At 53.7% G+C, this 23,087-nt stretch overlaps 1 long non-coding RNA gene across 1 annotated transcript in view; it reads right to left on the bottom strand.

The window, feature by feature from the left end:
* Positions 1-14,296: 14,296 nt before the first annotated feature.
* The window catches only part of LOC144380014 (uncharacterized), a 46,555-nt gene continuing 37,764 nt past the window's right edge, over positions 14,297-23,087 (bottom strand). Inside the window, exon 3 of the long non-coding RNA XR_013443680.1 lies at positions 14,297-14,750. This is a non-coding gene — a long non-coding RNA (uncharacterized LOC144380014). The remainder of the gene's footprint in view (positions 14,751-23,087) is intronic.

The raw sequence follows: 23,087 nt of genomic DNA, 5'->3' as shown, positions 1-23,087 counted from the left end.
GGAGAGCAATCAAGTAGATGGTGCAAAGGTCCTGAGGCAGCCATATTCTTGGCATATTTGAGGAAAAGCATAGAGGTCAGTGTGTTGAAATGGAGTGACAGGGAAAGTGGTGGGGGATGAGGTTATGGTGGGGGTTCAGAGCGTAGTGCCCTGTCAGCCACTGAAAGTCCTCTGCGGTTTAGGCATGAGGTGGAGGAACACTGGGGAGGGCTGAGCAGAGATGTTATCTGATGTACACGTTAAAGGCTCACTCTGGCTGTGGTTTGCAGGGCGGGCAGAGAGGGGGCTGCTCTAATCATCCAGGCAAGAGCCGGATGACTTGGGCTAGGGTGGTAGCAGTAGAAGGTGAAAATTCTGGCTGGGTTCTGGACAGATTTTTAGAGCTGTGCCAACAAGATCCCCTCAAGGTCAGATGTGGGTGTGAGAGAGAGGAAAGGATACGTCCCCGACTTTTGGCCTCAGCAGGAGGATGGAGCTGCTGTCCACTGAAATGACAGATGGCTGGAGGAGTTGACTGGGGTCGGGGTATCGGGGTTGAGTGTCCCCCACATTGTCTGAGATTTGTCTTGGATATGTGAGTGCAGGTGCTGAGGAGGCAGGTAGGTAAGTCTGGAGCTCTGGGGAGAGTCTAGGCTGGGAGTGGGGCCCACCAGTGCCAGAGAGGGTATGCAAATAACAACTCATGTCAGTGCTGCCGTGAAGGCAGGGAGGAGACAGTGGGCTTCCCTCTCTGCAGGCGACCGGGCAAGGCTGGCTGGCTGTGGTCATCCATAGCAGGAGGGACTCCCAGGCAGGTTGGGGGACGGGGCATGAAAGTTAGCCTCCCACGTGGGTTCTGCCGGCCTGTAGCCTATGCCTCTGTCCTGAGTCTAGGCGATTGCCCACCGGCACCAGCCCGCCCTTCACCATGGCCGGCCTTTGTCCCCCCGCTCTGCCATCCCAGTGCCCATCAGGCTCCAGGCTCCAACGACTGGACGATTATTACTCAGCTGTGCACTGAGGACTCCCACACCCCAGAGCTGCTTGTGTGACCACATGGGTCACCCGGAGCGAACCTCAGGATGTCTGCTGAAATCACAGGGAAGCAGAAGTCCTCTTTTGCCACTGGGGCCTCTAAGCCGAGGAAGGTAACTTGGAGCTGCTGGAAGTCACCTTCGCCACATTGCCCAGGGGAAAGGCTTTCCAGGTAGGAGCAACTTGGAGGAAAACAGAAAACAGGGGCAGAGAGAGACCGACGGAGCCCTGAGGACGCCCTGAATCTGGGATGCAGCTCAGTCTGGTCTTCCGGTGCATTCTTTGGTGGCTGAGACAGCCAGTCGTCCTGAAGCCTCAGACCAGGTCCAGTGGGCATCTGTTGTTTACAATGGAAAGAATTCAGACTAACGCCCAAAGATAGTCGAGTGCCGCTCTGGGGGTGCAGGGCGAGGGCCCGCTGGGTCCCCCCGCAGCTCCTGCCGCCGCTGCTCTGGGTCTGGCTGTGCATGTGGGCTTTGAGCTCTTGCCCGGCTCCCCCCGCCTGCCCCTGTCTTTCCCGGGCCCTCCTTTCCCCCAAAGCTGCTGCTCTTCCTGATCACGGCGGCTAAGTTTTCTGTATCTCATGTGTGCGACCACTCTCTGGCTTCTGACCCACGTTTCACGTTCTTCTCGTCCCTGGCAGATACTTCAGTGGCTCACCGGTAGCCCCCCCCCCCCGCCTTGCTGGCTCCCCGGCAGGTAAGATGGCCACGTGACCCACGCCTGACCAATGGGAAGAAAGGGCACACCTCCTGGGGCCTTCTGGGGAAAGGTCTGCTTCCCAGAGCAAAAGCTAGAGCCTCTCAAGGAGAGAGCATGTTGCCCCTGCCTCTTGCTTCCTCAGTTGGAACACGGCGTGGGCGTGGGACTCCTGGAGCTGCAGGGACCACGCAATGGCAAGGCTGAGAATGAAGAGCCACCACACTGAGAATGGCGGAGCGGAAGGGCGGGAAGGGCCTGACATGGCTGGGCCAAGGGAGGAGCTCCAGAACTGCTCCAGAACTTCCAGATGACTCGCTAAGTCAACAATCAACGTCCGTATGGTTTCAGCAACTGTTCACCCAGCCTCCTGCCATTTATAGACCAAAGCCTTCCTGATTAATGCGCCAGCCAAACCACCCCATGGACTCATTCAGACATTCATCAAACATTAAATCAAATGTCTACTGAGTATTCCCTGCATGCTGGCATGTTATCACATTTAATTTAACCCACTCAACGACTTTTGAACATATGTATTACCCCATTTGAAAGATGCAGAATGTAGGTATGTCACGGTGATCCTAGTTTGCCGTAGCAGATAAGAACAAATCTCAGTGGCTGAAAACAATAGAAGCTTATTTCTCATTCTCATCAAGTTCAATGGGTGGCAGTGATGGGGTAACGCGTGCCTGTTCCATACAGTCACTCAGGGACCTAAGCGGATGGAAGCTCGACCACTTTCAATGCATGGCTCCTCAGCCACCCCGGGTGTCAACATCGGATGGGCAGACATGGGCAGGAAACGTGTGGAGGGTTGCACAGGAGGCCTCAGGGTCCTGAACTGGGTGGGATGGGTGTCGCCTGCACCCACACATGTTCGCTAGCTGCACCCATGAGCAAAGGAGGCTGGAACACAGCAGCTAGCTACTCCTCAGGGCCAGGAGGAGAGGGATGTAGGTTTGCTGGGCAGTTGGCCAATCCCTCTTGATGGGGCTCAGGGGGATTGTGTAACTCACCTAATGAGACTCTCAGGTGACCAGGGGAGACCGTGCCTGCTTTGTCTTCTCGGGGATCCAGGTGTCCAGGGCTGCTGTCTGAGCGGGGCGCTGCCCCAGGAGCAGTCCTCAGCAAATGCAGATGCCCCTGCTGGCCTCCCATCTGTTATTGGGGTCATACTCCTCCTTCTGCCTTCACCCATCTCGGGGCAGAATGTTTTACAGCCTGTAGTGAGCACTTCTGTTCTGTATGCTTGACTTAGAGAGGCGAGGCTGTCTGGAGTCGAGTGGAGAAGACAGGAGGGTGAAACGGATCCTCACCCCGAGGCCAGGGGCAAGGCCTCAGTTTCCCCATCTGAGGAGGGCACTGAATCTGCCTCCATCACAGTTCCTGGGGGGGATGGTGAGGGTGTGCGTAGGGAGAACTTAGAGCCATGCCTGGAGACAAGCTAGCATTTGCTGAGCGATGGCGAGGCCATACTCCCATGGAATCCTCTGTTATGCCCATCTTACAGAGGAGAAAACAGAGGCTTGCAAGGTAGGTTGGGGCCCTTGTTCCTCCTAGCACTAACTCTTCTCACAGGGATGGGCCGGGGCGCTCAGGACCACACGTCACAGGCTGTGGGGGAGGCCCTGCTCACCCGCCGCCTCCTTCACAGCTGCCTGCTCCAGAAGGCCCTTCCCTGTCTCTGGTTCCTGAGTCCTCCCACTTAGCGCTGGGTCCGGGGCAGGCCTGGGCCTGCCGTCTCCGCCAGCACAGTCACAGCATGGGGTTGAGCACAGTGTGTGACCACTCAGCCACTCGCCCCACGTGCAAAACCCAAAGAGCTTCCTACTTTTTGCTGTAGAGCAACCAAGCCCCCAGGCAGTTGAGCTGGCAGGGGAGGCCTCAGGATGTTTGTGGTGGGGAGATAAGGCCACCTGGGAATGTAAATTGTTAGATTGGAAGGATGGAGATGCCTCAGGCCTTACCTTTCCTAAAGTCCATCTCCTGAGTGTTTGTTTTCTTCATAGCAGACTAACAGATCTTCAGTATTCCTGGGTCCCGATCCTTCCCTTCAGATCTCCTTCCCTCCCTTGCATTTATTCAATGAATTTTTATTGAGTACCTACTAGGTTACAGTTTAAATGAAGGCATTCAGAGAAGGCCTCCCAGAGAAGGTGGTAAAGCAGCCATGTGCCCATCTGGGGGAAAGGTGTTCTGGGTAGAGGCAACAGCCAGTGCAAAGGCCCTGAGGCAGAGTGTGCCTGGCTTGTTTGAGGAACACTGAAGAGACTGGGGTGGCAGAAGCAGAGTGAGTGAGGGGAAGAGGAGGTCTGAGAGGTCACAGGGTGAGGGTAGGACAGACCAGGGAGGGCCGTGTGCCCCAAGTGTGCCAGGAAAGGATTGAGGGGCCTAAGGAGAGGAGAAACAGAATCAGGGTCGTGGGTTAGCAGTGAACAAAATAAATATCCTTGCCCTCACCTCTGCCCTGTCATCCTAGAGGGGGAAGAGAGGAAAGAAATGAAGTAAATAGGAAAATAAATCCTATTAGAAGTTGACAAGTCCTGGGAGGCTAAGAGAAGCAGAGAATGGTAGCAGGAAGCGCTGTCAGGGTGGGGGTTCAGTTTACACGGAGTGACTGGGAGGGCCTCCCTGAGAACCAACGTTTGAGCGAAGACCCCAGGAGGACAGGGAGTGCTCTTGTGGGTCCCCAGGAAAGAGCAGGGACACAGGGAACTGCCAGTGCAAAGGCCCAGGGGTTGGGCCATGCCATTATCAGCTCTCTCGTATTATCATTACCCAGAAAATGGGGATTCCATGATAAAATGAATGCAGAAGTCTTTCAAAAATGAACCAGCGTTACAACTAGTTCTTTTTATGATTCATTCTTGTTACAGATTGTCCCAATCAGCTACGGCCACAATGATGCTGTTTAACAAACCACCCCAAACTCAGTGGTCTCTGACAGTAAACCCTTATTTTTCACCCAGGCTTCCAGGGGTTTGGTTGACAGTAGGGGTTTAGCTGGGGAAGCTGGGGCCACATCAGCTCCTCTGAGTAGCTCCTCTGAGAGGCGGCTTCCCCAGGCTCGATCTCCTTGTGCACAAGAGAGCTAAGCCAGCCAGACACGCATGGTTAGGGCTTCTGCTCACGTTCACATCTGCTCACACACATTTGGCCAAGCCCAGCACTGAGTGGGTGGAAAACGACACTCTGCCTCCAGGTGATATAGGGAGGGGAGAGGCACGGGGTGAGACTGCAGGGTCAGCAAAACTGTTCGGCCACGGGACAGGTAGGAAATACTTTTGGCGTTGCGGGCCACATGGCCCCTGTTGCTGCCGCTGGGCTCTGCTGTGGTAGTGTGGAAGCCGCCACAGGCCATACCTAAACGAGCAAGGGTGGCTGGGTTCCAATAAAACTTTATTTATGGACACTGAAATTTGGATTTCATAAAATTTGCTCACGCCACAAAATATCATCCTTAAAACATTTTTTAAAAGATCTTATTTATTTCTTTGAGAGAGAGAGTGAGAGAGCACACGGTGGGAGGAGCAGAGGTGGAGGGAGAGGGACAAGCAGACTGAGCATGGATCCTGACCTGGGGCTCGATCCCAGGACCCTGGGATGACGACCTGAGCTGAAACCAAGAGCCGGACACTCAACTGACTGAGCCACCCAGGAGCATCCCCCTTAAAATTTTTTTTGTCCAACTACTTATAAATGTAAAAACCATTCTTAGCTCAAGGGCTGTACAAAAATAGGTGGCAGGTGGCATTTGGCTTGTAGGCCCTCATTTGCTGACTCCTGCAGCAGGACTCCAGCAGCCCCTGGGCCACTGCCCCCCTTCTGGAGCCTCCAGCCCTGCAGGCGGGGACACACGCCTTGCCCATGGCTGCTCAGCGGGGAGACACACGCAGAGCAGCCAGATAAAAACCACTGTAGGATTTGTGATCACATGAGTCCCCAGGGCTGGGACAGGGGAGGGTGTTTCTGAAGCAGTTAAATGCCCCCTGATAGAAAGGCATGGTGGGGGAGAGATCAGGAGTCATCTGTGACTTCTAGTGACAATGGGGAGCCAACGCTAAGACCCACTTCTCAGCATCAAGTGGGGAGACTGCCAGAGTGATATGAGACTCAGGTGAGGGATGGACATGAAGGAGCTCCGCAGATGGTAAATACTTGATGGATATGAGTGATTAGCGTGTTTCTGAGAGTTCAGTTTACCGTTGTGTATATTTCCTCTGTGTGTGTGTGTGTGTGTGTGTGCTCACACGCATGCACAGATTTTCCTGTGACAGGTAGTCTTAGCTTGCCCTCATCAGCACAACCTGGGGCTTCCAAAGCCGTGGATGCATCTGACATGGTATTAGTCTGGGTCATGTTCTCCGTGAGGTCGGAACCTGGGATTGGGAGCCTGGGACACAGGGGGCTCCATGGGACACTGCATTGAGCTCTCTCCCTCATGGTCTTCTGGATATGTCTCTTCCCAGGAACCCCAAAGAGTTCAACAAACACATCCTGTGTTCCAGCCGTGAGGTTGTGGGGAGTAGTCTCTGAGGGAGTATGGAATTGTGTGGTAGGTTAGGGGCTGGGGGCCAGAATGGGAAGCCGTCAGCCCTCAGCTCCCATTGGTGACATGGTTAGTTGAGCTGTGGTCTGTAATTCAGTCCCTAACTTGTGAACCCTTGGAGACTTGCTTAATCATCACAACCCTGTTGGCAGGTACTATCCCCATTTCACAGATGAGCAAACTGAGGCAACGAGGAAGTGGAATTGATGTCCGAGATCATGAAACAAAGACTTGGCCCAGCTGGGAGTGGTGCCTGGCGTTATCGGATCCACAGTCTGCAGGCTGCTTCCTTCTGATGCATTGTTCTCCTTTCTCAAAAGAAGCCTTGATAAAAATCGGAGTGTTTATGGATCAGGTTGAAGCCCATCACTTCGTATGTCATTCACATGGCTCCCGCCTCGCCATCTGTCTCCCCCTGGACAATAGAAGTCTCCTCCACACCCACATTCTGCTGTGAGGAGAAAGGGCCTGTCTCATTGTGAAGAGCCCTTTTCCTTCCTGCTTCCTGGGTTGGATGTAAAACCCCAGGGGAGAAAGCCCCCTCTTGTCTGGCAGGCTGTGGAGGGTGGGAGAGGCAGGGCCTGGAGCAGGACAGCTGTGGCGCCTTGTCCCTTGTAGGCAGACCAGAAAGCCGGCAAAAAGCTCCCAGCTCCGGGAGAAGCCCAGGGCCCCGGCATGCGGGGCCCCCTCTGTCTGCCAAGACCCTTGTGTGGGACTGTGCAGGGGGCTCACTCACGGGCCACTGGCTCACCACACCTGCAGAAGGGGCCCTCAGGTTCATGCACCTAAACTCCACATTCATCGGCAAAATCTGCGTTATTCCCCTGTTATTTGAAAATTATTGAGCTGGCAACTGCCCTGCCACCTTTCTTCCTTATTTTATTTTATTTTATTTTTTGTGGCAGGGGTAGGGGGCAGTGGGGAGGGGCAGAGGGAGAGGAAGAGAGAGATACTCCTAAGCGGACTCCCTGAGGATCACGGAGCCCAGTGTGGGGCTCAATCTCACAACCTTGAGATCATGGCCAGAGTGGAAACCGAGAGTCAGATACTTAGCCGACGGAGCCACCCAGGCGCCCCTTCTCTGTCCCCTTCCTTATGGAAACGCAGCGGAAATACTGAGACTGATTGAAAGAAATCTGAATAGCCTGGGGTTGTTGCTATGGCTTCGGGCCGGCTGCTCCACCTGTCCTCCTCCCTTGATGCGTTTTCTCTTTGCTGAACTCTCTGAACGTGAGTGACAGACATCATGACACCCCAAACCCTTTAGCCTGCATCTTTGGGAACGGGTTTGGAGAAACTGGACACCTGCATGAATCTCCAGATTTGCAGACAACCTGTCGTAGGGTGGCACTGGCTCCCTGTTTTCCTTTGGAGAACAAAGTCGACCTGAGTGTCCCCCGGCCTCTGCTGGAAGTCCTGGGGGGGCCCCCTGGCTGCCTGCACTCCTAGAATGCAGACCCTTGGGAGCTAGAGGGGCCTGTGACAGCCTTGTTGCATCCTCTGGGTCCAGCCAGGCCCCGAGCCAAGAGAGTCAGTCTGGTTGTTTTTGGTTTTGTTTTGTTTTGCTTGAACCAGGTTGAGCTACATTCTCCTAAGTTATATCAGCATCTCATTAACACCCCGCCCCCCGTCCCCAGCCCAAATGGCCTCTGTTAAGTAAAGATGTTACATTAATGAGACTGTTGGTTGAAAATGGTTTGTGGGATCATTTTAAAATGACTTTGGCCATTAAAATAAACTCTACACTATAGTTACTTTAAGTGATCAGTGTGGCAATGTGAACTGTGAACCCACCTAGTATCTTTGTATCAAAGGGATGGTAAAACAAACAATTGTATTTCCTTGTGAGGAGGGCTGAGGATGTGTGTGTGTTGGGGAAGGTAGCTGCCCTTGGAGAGGGACCTCAGCGACTCCAGGAGACCATGGACCTTGAACTAGTTTGTTGGTGATTACAGTTGCCGGTGGTCTGCTTGGATCTGTCGAGACCTCTGCCTCCTTGCTTAGAAAGAGGAAAAGAACCCAGGAAAGAAATTCATCAGAAAGGAAAATAAAGAACAGAGAAATAGAGGATGGTGGTGAGAGGCTCTTCTAGGGGGCCCAGAGACGGCCAGTGCTAGGGGGTCCCTTTGGATGTCACTTTGCCTGTCTGATTCACATCTGTAAAATGGACGCAGAGGCCACTGGGCCTCACTCATTCCACGCACTCAGGACCTCTGGAAGGACGGTCCCCTGCAGAGCCCTCAAAAATGTCTCCTGAGATGAGGATGCTCTTCGACCAAGACTGGGGAGCTTTGTGTCCCCAATCCCAAAGGTTCTACCGTAGAGGAACATCTGTTGTGAGTCTCTGCAGCTACCCCTCCCCGCGACCTTAGTGGAGATTGTTTCTTTCTTTCTTTTTTTTCTTATTATAATAGCCTGCGTGTCTTTAAAAAATTAAAGAGCCCTGAATTTGAAGTGGGAAGACCTTCACATTTACAGAGTTTTCCTTGATTCGATTTATAGGAGGTTTTTTTTTTTCTATTTTATTAGTTTCTTTTCAAAAGGACCAGGCCTGTTATTTATTTATTATTTTCATGCTTTTATGTTCCCTAATTTATTTATTTGCTTTTATCTTTATTATTTCCTTTCTCCCATTTTTCCTTTGGGTTTGTTCTTTTCTTAAAAATCTGAGGTTGAAAGCCTCATCTGTTCATGTTCTCTTTGTGTGTGTGAGTGGGTTTTTGACAATAAAAGCATTTAAAGTCACGGAGAAGCCTCTGAGGCCGGCGAGGACTGTCCCAGAGGTTTTGATATGTGGGGCTCTGTTTTCATTGTTTTCCAGGTAGTCTGTTGTGTGCTTGATTTCCTCCTTGACCTACATGTTATTTAGGAGAGGAGTTTTAAATCTCCAATTTTCTTTCTATATTTAGAAAGAATTTATTGCCAGCTTTATTTTATTGTGGTCAAGACTGTCAGCTCTAAAAGATCTGTTCAAACATCTTTTTTGACATTTGCACCGTGACTGACCAAAAGATCAGCTTTTAGAGCTGTTTCACGGAACTCACTCGCATGGCACGTTCCCTGTTGGGCATAATGATCGATGTTTATGTATTAATTCTGTCCTCTTAATTACAGAGCTCAGATCCTCCTTGCTCATTTTTTGTTTCCTTAATATTTCATAAAGGAGTATTAGTTAAAATGTCCCACCACAATTGAATTTCTCTATCTCCTTTGATATCTCACACGTAAGGTGTGTTTCGTAGCTATTTTGCATATAAAAGTGTGAGGAAAAGGAAAAGTCATGATTAATTGCATCTTCTCCTGATTCTCCAGGAGCGCGGACTCCGGCGGCTGAAACTCGGGGGTCACCCCATGCTGCTTCTGTGGCTCCCCGGTGTGCCTCTGTTTTCTCGTCTCGGGAGTGGGGTGGAGTAGTGTCCACTGCACGGAGCTGTGAGGAGGAAGTGGATAAGCCCGTGGAAAGCGGTTGGCCAGGGCTCCAGAAGTGAGTCCTGACCTCGTTAATGCCGTCAGACAGTCAGCCTCTGAACAATACTCTGTATGTTTGTTTCGTGGATATTACTAGGGCCAGCTTTGCTTTCTTTTGTTTAAATTTAAATTAAACACACGCATGCACATGCACCCCCTCCCACACACACGCATGCATGCAGGAGTCATAGACCCGTGTGGCTCTTCCTTGACCTTACCTTCCCCGCTCCCTTTCTGCACTTGATGTGGAAGCCTGAATCATATCCTTCCCTTCTGCCATCCCTCTCTCCGATTTTGCTGTGCGCCCCATAAACAAAGGAAAGGTTCAGCCCGCTGACCTGCGTCCTCCCGCCTGGCCTCCTCCAGAGGCTCCTGGCACCGCCCCCTCCCCGACCAGGGTTGTTCTGGAGGCGTCTTTGATTCTCTCTGCTTTCTGTTCCTGGCCTGAGAGGTGCCACCTGGACCATTTCTCTTCATCTTCCTGACTTCCCTCCTTCCCGGGGAGGTTGTGCTGGTCCAGGGGTGTCCACCTCCTGCCAACCCTCCAGGAATTTTTCCGTCTTAGCAAGAGACAGATCAAAGTGCCTATGTTGTTCTGGACTTCTGATCTTTGCTTGAGGAGTTGTCCCCAGGGCTGAGGGCATTCTTGCTGGATCCGGGGAGCCTGCTGGCTTGGCTGTTCAGAGGCAGAAGCAAACCAATTTAAGAGACAGCCCCTCCTTCCCTTCCCTCCCTGTCTCCCACCTTCCCTCTCTCCTGTTCTGTCTCCTTCCCTCCTTGCTTCCCTCTCTCCTTGCTTTGACAAATACTTATTAAATGTCTGCCCATGGTGTCAGGCATGGAGATAAAGGGTGAGTACAAACTGATGTGATCCAGAGTGGCCACGACCACTCATCCGAACGGCTACGGCGAAGAGGACAGACCCCAAGGGGACAGTGTGGCCGAGAACGTGGAGCCCCCTGGCCCGGGCCGGCGGGAGTGTGACTCCGTGCAGCCACACGGGAACCCGTGTGGCAGTCGCTGTTTACTAAAGTGGAGCACACTTTTATCTCACCACCTGGCAATGGCACGCCTGAGTCTACACGCAACAGAAGCGTCTGCACACGCTTATCAGAAGACTTGTACTTGAACGTGCATGGCAGGGTAATCCGTAACGACCCTGGACCGGAAGCAGCTCACGGGCCCTTCGGCCGCAGATCAACTTCCGGATGTCCCTCCGGTGGACTCGCACCCGGTGCCGGGAGCAGGCCGCCCGGATCCGAGCTCGCACGGAGCAGCTGCTGTGTGACTAAACGTGTAGAAAGTTTAAAAGCTGGCAGCATGAATCTAAGTTGGTGGAAGTCGGGATGGTGGTCACCCCGGGGGGGTGGGTGACGTGAGAAGTTGCTGGAGTGTGGTCATGTTCACACGGGTGTGTGCACTGTAGACATTCAGTGAGCTGCACTCTTGTGGCTTGTGCTTCTAAGTGTGTTAGAATAGAGTAAGATAGGATAGGATAAGATAGGATAGGATAGGATAGAATAGGATAGAATAGAATAGAATAGAATAGAATAGAATAGAACAGAATAGAATAGAATAAGATAGAATAAAAGCAGGGGCTCCCGGCCTTTCTGGAGCAAAGAGTCATGTGTGGGGAGGCAGACATGGGTTCGAGGCTTGGACAAATGACCATCAGAGGCACCGGCAAGTGTGTCCGAGGTGAGTGCATGTGCTCGCGAGGGAGGCCACTTCCTGAGGCAGTGATGGCCAAGCTCCCATGGAAGATGAACAGGAGTTAACCAGGTGGGGTGGTGCCAGCGGAGACGGTGGGTGAAGAAAAGCCTCCCGGGGAGAGGCGACAGCCTGTGTGAGAGCCTGGGGTGGGAGGGACTTGGTGGGTTCCAGGCAGGTGAACCTGGGGCATATCCACAGGGAGGTGGGGGCTGGGGGTGGCGCTGTGGCCATAGGAGGGGCCAGGCCGACCACACAGGGCCCTGCAGACTATGGGAAGGGTTTTCATCTTTACTCTAAGAGTGACGGGAAGCCCTTGACGTGCTTTAAGTAGAAGATGTGTGTGTGTGGCAGGGGCTATAGCTTGGGGTCCTTGGGGTGCAATCCAATCCTTGGGCTCCCGTCTCCACCCCACCCCCTGTGGATCCTTCCAGGTCATCCCTTGGCACCTGCATCTGCTTCCCTCTGGTGGGGACCCTCTTGAGGGCTGGTCCCAGATGCCCACCCCTAACTGGGCTCAGTTCCAGCTGGTAGGAGCCGCTCCCCATCCCCCCTCTTCCCAGGCACCTGGGGGCAGCATGGTACCACTGCCCGTCCTCCTGCTGAATCAGGCCCAGGGCCCTCCTTGCTGCTTCCTGCTGCTGTGCTCTCCTCTCCTGGGTCTCAAACATCTGTTACTATTTTACACCGTTAAACTTTTTTTCTTGGAAAGGTCATATAAATGAGAGTCAAAATATAGTGCTAACTGTCTTCCAGCCTTGACAGCTAGTTCCTGTTCTCAGAGGCAGCGACTCATCAGTTTTATGAGCATCTTTCTGGAGATATTTTACACAGACACACAGACCTATTTCCCCCCTGCCAACAGTAGCATGGCATACAGAGCGTTCTGCCTCGTGCTTTTTTATTTTAATAGTCTTCTTGCCAGGTTATTCTGTATTCACACATATAGATCTGCTTCCCTCTTTTTAAAATGGCTGTGGAGGGCTCCACTGCAACTCACGTGGCCAGTCCCTTTGGATGGGCACTGAGATGGCTTCTCTGTCCTCTGCTGCCCTGCCACCTATGTACACACATCTCCGAGTTCAAGTCCTTGTACCACCGCAGGCGGGCTTCTCACAGGCGGATGCTGGATACAGGGCATGTGCGTCTATAGTGTGGGCAGACATTGCCAAGATGCCCTGCATGGAGGGTGGCATGTCTGTTTGCCTGCATCCTCATCAGTGTATTATCAAACTTTTTGGTATTCACCAATCTAATAGATGAAAATGGCAGCTTATTGCATGTGTGTGTATATTATTATAAGTGATAATGACCATCTTCTAATATGGTTGAAAACCTCTATTTCCTCCCCTGGGGTTGGAGCAGGGAAGAGCTCTGAAGAATAAATCTCACCAGAGTTGTCCTACCTTGAGGGGAGGGGGCTGGGCTTTTGTGCTCCCCTCCACCAGACGTGGCTGCCCACTCTCTTGGGGGTGTGGCAAAGTGGCACGTGTAACCTCCCAGGCGTCTCCACCAGGTGGTGTTCATCAGCCAAGGGACATTCTCTGTAGACCACCACAGGCGGGAGCCTGGGGATCCCCTGGGAGATGGTGTGCCAGCAGGGAAGGGTGCCAACAATGTTGAAGATGGTTTCCTTAATTCAGACACAGTTCAGGCCTCTGCAGCTGGCATGGAGGAGACTCCCCATGTAGGGACTGAGGCTGGCTCTTACTGCCTGGCTCTTGACCTCTAAGGTTCCTTCCCCCGGGGAATCTCTCCTGGGTTTCATCTGTCTCCATCATGGTACCCTCTGAGGAGCACTGGGTCCTGTCTGTGCTTTGCTTCATAGCCCCATGTGCTGGGGACTTCCGACAAGCGCTGAAGGAGATGGGCATGACACAGGGAAGTAAGCTCCAGCAAACACCGACAAGGCTAGCCCCTCTCCGGGGCTGTCTGTGGCCTTCGCACAGCCAGGGTACCGGTGGGCCTGGACTCCTCACACTACCACATCTGCGTCAAGGGCCCGCCCCCGCCAGGTCTGTTGTCAGGGCTGAGAGTCTGTGTCCCAGGCGGGGAGGTAGACAATACACGAGATAGGAGTTTGGTAGTGTGTTAGAGGGTCATATGTGCTCCGGAGGAAACCACAGCAGGGGAGGGAAAAGAGAATCCAGGCGGGGTGGGGTGGAGTGGTTGCCAATGACCTGATGGGCAGAGATCTCCAGGAGGAGGCCATGGGGATAACGATGTCTCTGTGCAGACAGTGGCAGGGCAAAGGCCCTGTGGTGGGAGTGCAGATGGGCTGAGTAGCTGGCAGCCGGGAGTGGGGTGGGGGAGGGTAGAGTACATGAAGGGAGAGAAGTGGGGGGCCAGGGTGGGAGCCACAGACCAGCTGGGCCTCTGTGGAAGCCTTAGCCTTGCAGACTCCAGCCAGATAACCACATCTGGATGGATGCTATCAATTCACACACATAAAGGGGAGGGCACAGTGAGGGCCACTTTGAGACCCATTCTCCCTTTGGAGGGCTGATCCTGGGGGTCCTCTTTCAAAGATGCTTGGGTTCTGCTTTCTTGGCTGCTGGACTGTGTGCAAACACAAAGGGTCTGCATTAGCCAAGCTGTTGTCCTGCTGTCCCGCCCCTCTCTGCGTCCCCTCCCTGCCGTGCCGTGTCGTCTCCCCCGACCCACACACCCCTGCTGTCTCTGGTCTGTCTGTAGGCCCCAGCTGCCTGGCCTGGCTGATAGGACGCTGGTTCTCCACCTGTCAGGCCTAGGACCGCTCCATCCTTCTTATCCCCCTTATCCACGTAGCTAGAACCAGGCATGTTTCTTTCAGAAAAGTAATTTATTTTCTAATTACAAAAGACGATGGGTTGAACAAAAGGAAGGCAGATCAGAGCTCAGTCAGAAGGGCCTTCTGCAGACCTTTCTCCCCCCCCTCACCGACACAGGGGGGGATGCCGGGCTCTCTGGAAGGGGGAACTGAAGCTCAAGGCGTGGGGGGGTGGGGGGTGTTGATCAGAGCCTCCGGCTAGGCTGGAGACCTGGGTTTTAAGCTTGGTCCCGTCATTTATTTGAGGACTTGGGGCCCACTTAGGAGCTCAGTTACCTTTCTGTGAAATGGGAGGTCGAGTCTGTGACTCCGGAGTCTTTCCAGCTGGGATAATCTGTAATTGTGGAGACTCATTCTGGGAATCACTTAATCATTCTTGCAGATTTATTTCTCTGTCTTCTGTTACGACTTTACTCCAAATACTGCCCCCGCTCCATAACTCCGTACTGTGAAGGAAATAGCCATGAAGTTGCCATGAGGTCTTTGACAAGCCATTTCCTGAAAGGGAAAGAACAAAATCCACCATGAGGGCTGCTGGGTGGGCATCGGAGGTAACACAGTGGTAAGCCTGGCATACAGAGGGCCGCTCAGGAAAGACTAACGCAGCCGCCCCCCCTCCTTCCCTCCTTCCCTGTCTCTTTGCTCTCTCCCTTAATTCTGAGCCACGTTGCTGGGCATCCTATACAGAGCCTTGAGGACATGATCATCAGTTTGAGCTGAACTTTGTTTTCCTTTATGTGTGCCTGCTATGGAACTTCCCCTTTCCTCTCCCCGCTCCTGCTGAGCTCACACCTCTCTCTGACACTCCTAAGCAAATGCACATTCAGGTGTGCCAAGCCTGTTGAGAAGGTGGAGTGAAAGAGCAATTGGAGATGGCTGGAGACCAGGCTCTGCCCCCAGGAGGTTCTCCTAGCCCAAAAGGTCTAACCCAGAGGGCACAAGACTGGGGCTTCCACAAGAAGCCCGCTTGTAATTGGGTTGAAGGAGGGGGACACACAGAGGAGGTGGTGGGGGTGGGGTGGGGGGGAAAGTGGACCTTGGGTCCTGGCCAGAGATCTCAACTCCGGCAGAATTCTTGGGTCTGATGTGCCTGGACTCTGATTGGTCCTGTTAGGATGACCCTCCTACCCCCTGAAGCAAGCACTGTGGCCAGGGGAACGTGGGGGCTGTCATTGGCCAGGGTCCACGTCACTCAGTGTTGCATCACTGGGCATTGGGAGGCTGGGGATGGAAGGTGTGGTGTGTATGTGCAGACATCCCTCCAGCTCTGTGCTCCCTGCTTCCTTTCTTGGTGTGCCTACCCTCCCCCACCCCCACCCTGGCCTGTTTCGCATGCCCTGACCATGACCAGTGCTGCCTCTGACCTAAGCTCCAGTGTTCTCCTTCCTGACCCCCTGGATCCCTCATTGCTCTCCAGTCCTTGTCATCACAAGTCCTTCTTACGCTAAGCCCTAAAATGACCTAGTTAGGCTAAGCTTGGTTTGAGTGCCCACCCCTCTCATTGGCCAGGGACAGAATCCCAACTCAAACTGGCTTAAGCAAAAAGTTCAGATGGATCAGGCAGTGCAGCAACTAGGGGTTCAAACAAGGTCTTTGGATCTCAACATGGCTCCATTTCTTACCTCTGCTTTGCCCTGGATTTCTTTCATTCATTCATTCATTCATTCATTCCCTGGTGGTAACAAAGATGGCCACCCTGATAGACCCTGTAGGCACTGCACAGATCCCCCTTTGATGAAGGACTCATTGCCCCTTCATCTCCTGGAAGGGCAGTCAAGCAGACAGTTCTCAACTCTTGCTCTGCGTGCCAAGAACTGTGTTGCCTAAGGTCACATACTTTCCCTTGGTGGCCCAGACCCAGTGGCTGATAGATGGGGAGAAGAAAAGGCTTGGCTATCTCAGCCCAACTCAGGACAACCCTGAAGAGACCACTTGAGCTCCAGGGGTCCCCGTGGGGTGGCCAGGCCTGTTGCTTCTCCCTCTGCTCACCGCGCTGTCTTCACCAGCCTTCTGAGGGCCTGATCCCCAGGACTCTCTTTAATGAACGTCCCCTTCACTGAACTCTGAGAGTCAACTTCCTGGGGAACCCAACCTGCTTCAAACACCGACGATCTCCTTGTCATGTCCTACCAGCTTAGGGACCCCCAGTGAAAAGGAAGGACCTCCTCTTTCCCCAAAGTGTGGCAAAATCTTAGTCGGATACGCTCTGTCTCTGAATGGCTCTGTCTGGGTCACATGATCACTCCTTGACCCAATCGCAGTGACCAGGGACATACAGCACTCTCATTGGCCAGGCCTGGGCCATCTGGTCAACCTAGAGCCCCCGTCCATTAGCTCACCTGAGACCAGATTTAACCCGGGCAGGCTGAGGTCCCATTTCTAGAATGAGGGAATGGATGCCAGCAGAACCACAGCTGCCCCAGCACAAGCCCTGCTCTCAGAGGGCTCAGACAGAGGGTGACAGCAGCAGTGTGGGGCTTTACCAGGCGTCAGCAGGGCAGGGATCCCCCAGGGTTAGAGAGAGCTGCCCCTTGCCTGGCAGAGCAGAGTTGTTTGCCTTCAATTCCCTGTCCTTCGGGGGTGGGAGGGGGAAGCAGGGGAGAGTTTTAGGTGGGGCAGGAGCACAGCCAAACATTTTGCCAGCCTGTCCTTGAGTGGCTGCCACTCAGCCAGGAGCAGCAGTGCCCATTCCCACCACGGGCACAGACTCTGCGTCCCCTGCCAGGAGACGCTGAAGCCACCTCTTGATCAGAGCTCGCGGCTTTTTCCAATTGATCACCCAGGTGACACACACCAAATCAAAGTTGACACTCCAAATGGGCCAATCAATAGTTCCATTTTCCCCTTCCCACCCTAGTGGGGGAGAGAAAGCTAATTTATGAAACTTTTCTCCCCCCTCCTCTAGCAAGGACCAGAAAGCTCAAAGAAATTTGTTTCTCAGTGGCCCTCTGAGCTGGAGGTTTCCTCTTCCCATCCGCCTTGGAAATGTTTTGGGAAGCACCCATGGGGGCAGCCAGAATCCTACTTCCTGGTCCGAGCATCTACCTTTCCCGGGCACTGGGTAAGGTCCATGGTGGCGGCGGGGAGCGTTGTCTGCGCCTCTGCCTTTAAAGCAGATGGTGCCCTTGCTCTGCCAGAACTCGGGTCCCCTGTGGCACCTCGGCCGGATGGCAGTCCTTTTTCAGGCCCCTCGCTTTGTTCCTCTGCGTGATCAGACCGTGCCCTCTGCCCCCCAGGCTTGGCTGCTCACCTCTTCCCTGGCACCAATGGAGGCCTTGGCCCAGCAGGGCTGACACAGTCTCCTTGGACACAGGACATCTAGAGAGCCTGCCCTGCCCCACGGCCCATACATCTTGTGTGTGTGGCTGATGGGCCGTCCACGCTTTCCCGTGCCTCCCCTGAGCTCTGGTCCCAAAGCTCCCCGACCTCTGACCATCTCACCAGGTATCCTGGAGCACCTTAAAGCCAGCAGGCCCCAGACCAGGCTCAGCATCCTCCCCACACCTGTCCTTTCTCCATGTCCTCACCAGGGGGATGGCCCAGCTTCTGCCTGGTCCCAGGGGCAGGAATCTGGATATCAGTCAGGTCCCCTCACCTGGCGATTCCCACCCCTCTGTCTCCTCTGTATGTCTGTGGCTGCTTCTTGCTTCAGGTCCATGTCTTCCACCAGGACCATGGCCATGTCCCGACTGCTTTCCAGCCTTTGGACCCCTGCCCCAAACCCAGCTCCTAGCCAGGACATCACAGCATCCTCAAGACCCTAACTGTGACCACACTGCCCCTTACTGAAGACGACCCATGGCCTGCTTGTCCTGGTCCATCTCAGTTTGGATCCCGCTGGTTACCCTCCAGTGAGAGAATTGCTTTCATGTGCTGTCCCTTCTGCCTGGAATCCCAGCTCCCACGGCCTCCTGAACCCACCTGTCCTGGAGAACTTACCGCAGGGACTTGGGACTGCTCCTTCCTGCCTCCCAAGACTGTGAACTCTTTGGGAGGGGCCTGGGCCCCCTTCCTCCTGGACCTGCCCAGGCAAGACTCAATCCACATTTGTGGGCCAGCAGGGGAGCTGCTTGGTCACAGATGCTGTAGAGCGAATTCTCCCATGGGGAGGGGCCTGGCCTACGGGCAGCTGGGATCATGGCCTTAGAGAGCCTGCAGCAGGCTGGAGCTCCCTGCCCTAGACGAGTCTGCCTACCCTGGGCTGGAGGTGGAGGAGCCCTGGTTACGAGTCCTGTCCTGTGGGCCCCCACCCCCTGCTTAATTAACGCCTGGAGCGGCCGTCTGCTTCTTTGCTCCATCTCATCTCCGACATTTTTCATGTCTAATCCACCGAGGAGATCTCCTGAAGGCTTTGAAGTCTCCGGGCGCACGAATAAAGATGTCACCCTGGCACACGCAGCGCTTCTTAATGAGGACGGGTGTGATGTGGAAGCTGTGGGCCTGGAGGCAAGCAGCTCTCCTTCCTACCCCTCTTCTGCACGAGGGCGGCCAGGCCTGCCTGCAGCAGGCGGGCAGGGGTGCAGAGCCCAGGTTTGCAGCACAGCAGGCTAAGTGGGCTCTGGTCCCAGCAGGTCCCGGGAGAAAAGGGAGGTAGACAGCACTCCGGATGTCTCTCTTCATCCCTTTGGGTCAGGGACCCCCAAGGCCAACGCCCAAACTCGGAGACCCAGCTTAGTCAGGGAGAGTTGGCTGCAGGGGGAGTGCATGTCAGGGAAAGATGCCGAGAATATGGGGTACTCCAGAGAAAAGGGGCTGCAGATGGAGCCTGGGGGTGAGATGGTGCTTTGGGGGACACAGGGGAGGAAAGGGACCCTGGGGGAGGGGACCAGGCAGGAGATGGAGCCTGGGTGGGTGCAGGGAGGAGATGGAGCCTTGGGGGGTCGGTGCAGGGAAGAGGTGGAGCCTAAGGGAGGGACTAGGGAGGAGATGCAGGATCCTGGGTTGAGGCAGTGGAGGGGAGAGCTTCTGGAAAATGCCTCCCCCCCACCACCACCTTTCCAAAACAGTGGGTAAGAGGAGCACAGACTCAGGCAGGCTTGCTGGGAAGAACCATGGCTCTGCCCCCTGGGTGAGCACCTAATCTCTCTGTGCCTCAGTTTCTTTATCTGAAAGATGGACTGATTCTGGGCTCTACCTGATAGAACCTTGTGGGGACTAATGAAGTCACCTGTGTAAGGGACTAGACATTCCAGACACAGGACAAAGCTAACCAAGTTTGGGTCATATGCATATCTCAGAGCCTAGGCCTGCTTGGGGCTCAGAACACTCCCATCCTCCTTCCTCAGCTCACCTGTCAGCCGCTCATCAGCTGTGCCCCTGGGGCAGGCTCTGTTAGCTGCACCCTAACCTTCAGTTTGCTTGGAGTGTCATGGGTATGGGAGGGGGCTCCCTAGTGTCTCTGATGAAGTCAGCCATGGGGATATTATCTATCCCCACCTGACTTTAAGCTCCTGCCCCTCAGTGGCCCTGACATCTGGGATGCTGACCATTCTTCCAGCCTAGCACTATCAGCCAGCATTTTCTGAGCACTTACTATATGCCTGGACCCTTTGCATGGATGAGCAGTCCTCCCCCGCCAACAAGCCAGAAGGTAGGTACTGTTGTTAGCCCCATTTTACAGATGCTGCAAAGGAGGCACAGAAGGGCTAAGGAAGTTGCTAAGGTCACAGGGCAACTGGTGGGGAAGCAAATGAGGAGTCATTCTCTGATTGACTGGAGTATTAGATGGACCCTGGGATTCTAAGCCCCTTGCCTAGGATGGGCCTGTGCCAAAGCCCAGATGGCTTCATGGCTGTGCCCACTCAACCTTGGAGTACTCCTGGATTGGGGTGGTGTGGATTGCTGACCTTCACCCATGTGGAGTCCAAAAAGGCCAGCAGTGTTCAGAATGAAAAGCCCTCCTCTCCCCTGGTATCCACTGGGGGTTTCAAGGGGTCCTGGAGTCCCAATGGAAGATCATGTCCTTGGACCAGCATGGAGCCCAGAGGGCAGAATCCAGCCCCAGGCCTGGCAAGGGACAGCAACCTGCAGCCCTGCATACATGGGGTGTAGGTCTATCCTTTGCTCTGGGCCAGTGCTTGATGCTTAGAGGGTCCCCAGCACTGCAACGTAATGACCTATCCTGTTTTTGTCATCACTTCCCTTTAACCTCCTCCAAATCCTCTAAGAGAGATATTACTGTACCCAGTTCTACTGAGAAAGATCAGAGAGCTTAGGTGACTGGTTTGAGGCTGCATAGCATTGGTCTCCTTCCCTTCCTTGTCTCAGCCCCATTTCCCTACTGGTGCTACCTAGATCCACTTCCTAAATAAAGGACGTGAACTTGACCCTTGTCTCAGGATCGGCCCCACCCAAGAGAGACCTGGTCCGTGTCTTCATGAAGGCAGCTGACATTGCAATGGCCGTGGGATGTTGGCTTAACAGAATGCTAACCTTGGTCTTCCAGGGGACCTGATCATTCTTGTCCAGCCCGGCTGGGGCTGAGCTCAGACACCCCAGAACTCTGCATGCAGTCTGTGTGATGGAATGGCACTTTGGAAGTAATTGCTAAGCACCTGCCGTGTGCTGGGGCCTCACCCCCTTGTTTGGTAGGTGTGGTGCCACTAAAGGGTGCTGCCCTCTCTGATGACCACAGAACCATCTGGGAGGACGGGGGTGACTCTTGGGGAGAGCTGGGGCCTGCAGGGGCCCCTGGAGTTGATGCCCACTGGCATCAAAGCAATTCCACCACACTCCTGGAAGAGCCCCACAAACCACTAGACTCAAGGAAAAGTCAAGAGGATTAGAGCCGAGGAAACGGGGGCAGAGGACATCCACCCTGTACCATGCACCTGTCTCTGCAGAAGTGCTGGAAGGCTCTTTTCCCTGTGGCCCCCTGGAACGGAGCTCTGCCCCAGCCCCCTCAGGTGGAGACACTCCTCAGAGATAGCTGCCTCCACCCCCTTCCTCATCTGGAGAAATCCTCCCTGAGTCCAGCTCCCTCAGCTCATGGCCCTGGGCCCGCACCTCCGTAGCTCCTGGAGAATGCAGGACGGAGCCTGTGCTATTACTGCATATGGCTCTCAGACCCTACGCCTTGGCTCCCACTGACCTGCACGCTTCTGCCTTGTTCCCTCTCTCAGGTCTGGCAAACTCCCTGGCACCCGTTCAGTTCTGCTCCTCTGCACCTCCAAGCCATGTCCCTTCCGGCCACACCTCCCCTTTCCTGCCCCTCCAGCTCCTTGCTCTGACCTTTCGGAGAGGCTTATGGAATTGAGCCTGGCATGCTGGCCTCCCTGATTTCGCCTCTGACCACCCACTCTTTCCAAGCTCCTCTTTCTCCCTGCTTTATGTCCCCGATACTGAATCACTTAGAATTTCCAGAATGTGCCTCCTTGCCTTCTGCCATCCTGTCTTGGCACACACTTTTGGCCCTTCAGGGAGATGCACTTAGTGACCCAGAGGCCACTTTAGCGTTTCTAGTCTCAGGGATGCCAATGTTTGGAAAGGGCTGTCCCTCTTCTGTTACTCAACGCTGCCCTGACTGAGCCCCAGGCTGATCCCTGAATGCGGGGCAGAGATACTCTCCCTTCACCAGTGAAGCCCCCTCTCGAGAGCTAATCCTCCACATGCCTTAGGGATGACTCCGAATTCTGTTGGGTGCACAGGGTGAGGCAGGAAGGAAAGGCCCACAGCCCACACAGGCTTGGGGACCGGTCAGAGCAGGGAGCCAAGGTTTCTGACTGTCCGCAGCGTCTCTGAAGACACCCGGGGATGATCCATTAAGGGTCCCCAGGTATATGGGAAAGGCTGAGCAGTTGGTTGGGGGCAGATAAAGTGCGGGGAGGGGCTTCTGATGGCAAAGTGGCCTCAAGTTCAAAGATATGGGCAACAAAGGGAAAATCCTGATTCTAAGAAAAGAACTTGGAGTGGATTAAGATGGCTGGGCTACTTTTGCAAAGGCAAAAAACCTAAACCACCCCCCCAAAAAAAACCAACAAAATCCAGAACACTCCATACACAGATGCTGTGAGAGGCAGCATAGCACTGTGGTTGAGAGCAGGAACTTTGGAGCAAGACTACATAGGCTCAAGTCCTGGCCTTGCCCCTTATTTGCTGTGACCTTACCTAGGTCACCTACCCTCTCTGTGCCATGGTTTCTTCAAAACTGCAAAATGGAAATAATGGTAATGTCTATCTCATGGTTGGTTCATGTGAGGGATTAAGTGAGTTAATCCCTATTCTAAACACTTGTTTAGGAGACTGCTGTGGTGAGTATTTTATTATCAACTAGGGAATGGATGGATAAAATATGGTCCATTCATACTACAGAATACTATACAACATTTAAACAGAGTGAACCAGATCTATATGCATCCATAGAGATAGATATTTACAGTTTAGGTGAAAAAGAATGTTGCAAATTAATATATACTTCCCACTAGATGTCTTACTTCTCTGGGAACATATATATTACATGTAAATTAATGGGAACTGATTAAATTAATGTATATGTTAATTAAGAGGAAGAGGTCTGGAAAGATGTGAAATGTGCCGGCATTTGTGGTGGTCTGGGGGAGGTGAAGATGACATCTGTGGTGGGGCCTGGGGGAAGGATTTGCAATGGGGGATGGTGGGCATGCAGGACTCTACCTTCTCGGCAGTGTTCATTTAAAAAAATATTTTATTTATTTGAGAGAGAGAGAGAATGAGAAAGAGAGAGAGGGCATGAACAGGGGCAGAGGGAGAAGCAGACTCCCCACTGAGCAAGGAGCCTGATGCGGGGCTCGATGCGGGGCTCAATCCCGGGACTCCAAGATCATGACCTGAGCCAAAGGCAGATGCTTAACTGACTGA

Source organism: Halichoerus grypus, chromosome 1, assembly GCF_964656455.1.
Source record: "Halichoerus grypus chromosome 1, mHalGry1.hap1.1, whole genome shotgun sequence".
Taxonomy (NCBI): Eukaryota; Metazoa; Chordata; class Mammalia; order Carnivora; family Phocidae; genus Halichoerus; species Halichoerus grypus.
The sequence above is the reverse complement of the archived record's forward strand: the minus strand, read 5'-3'. Positions and strand labels throughout refer to the sequence as shown.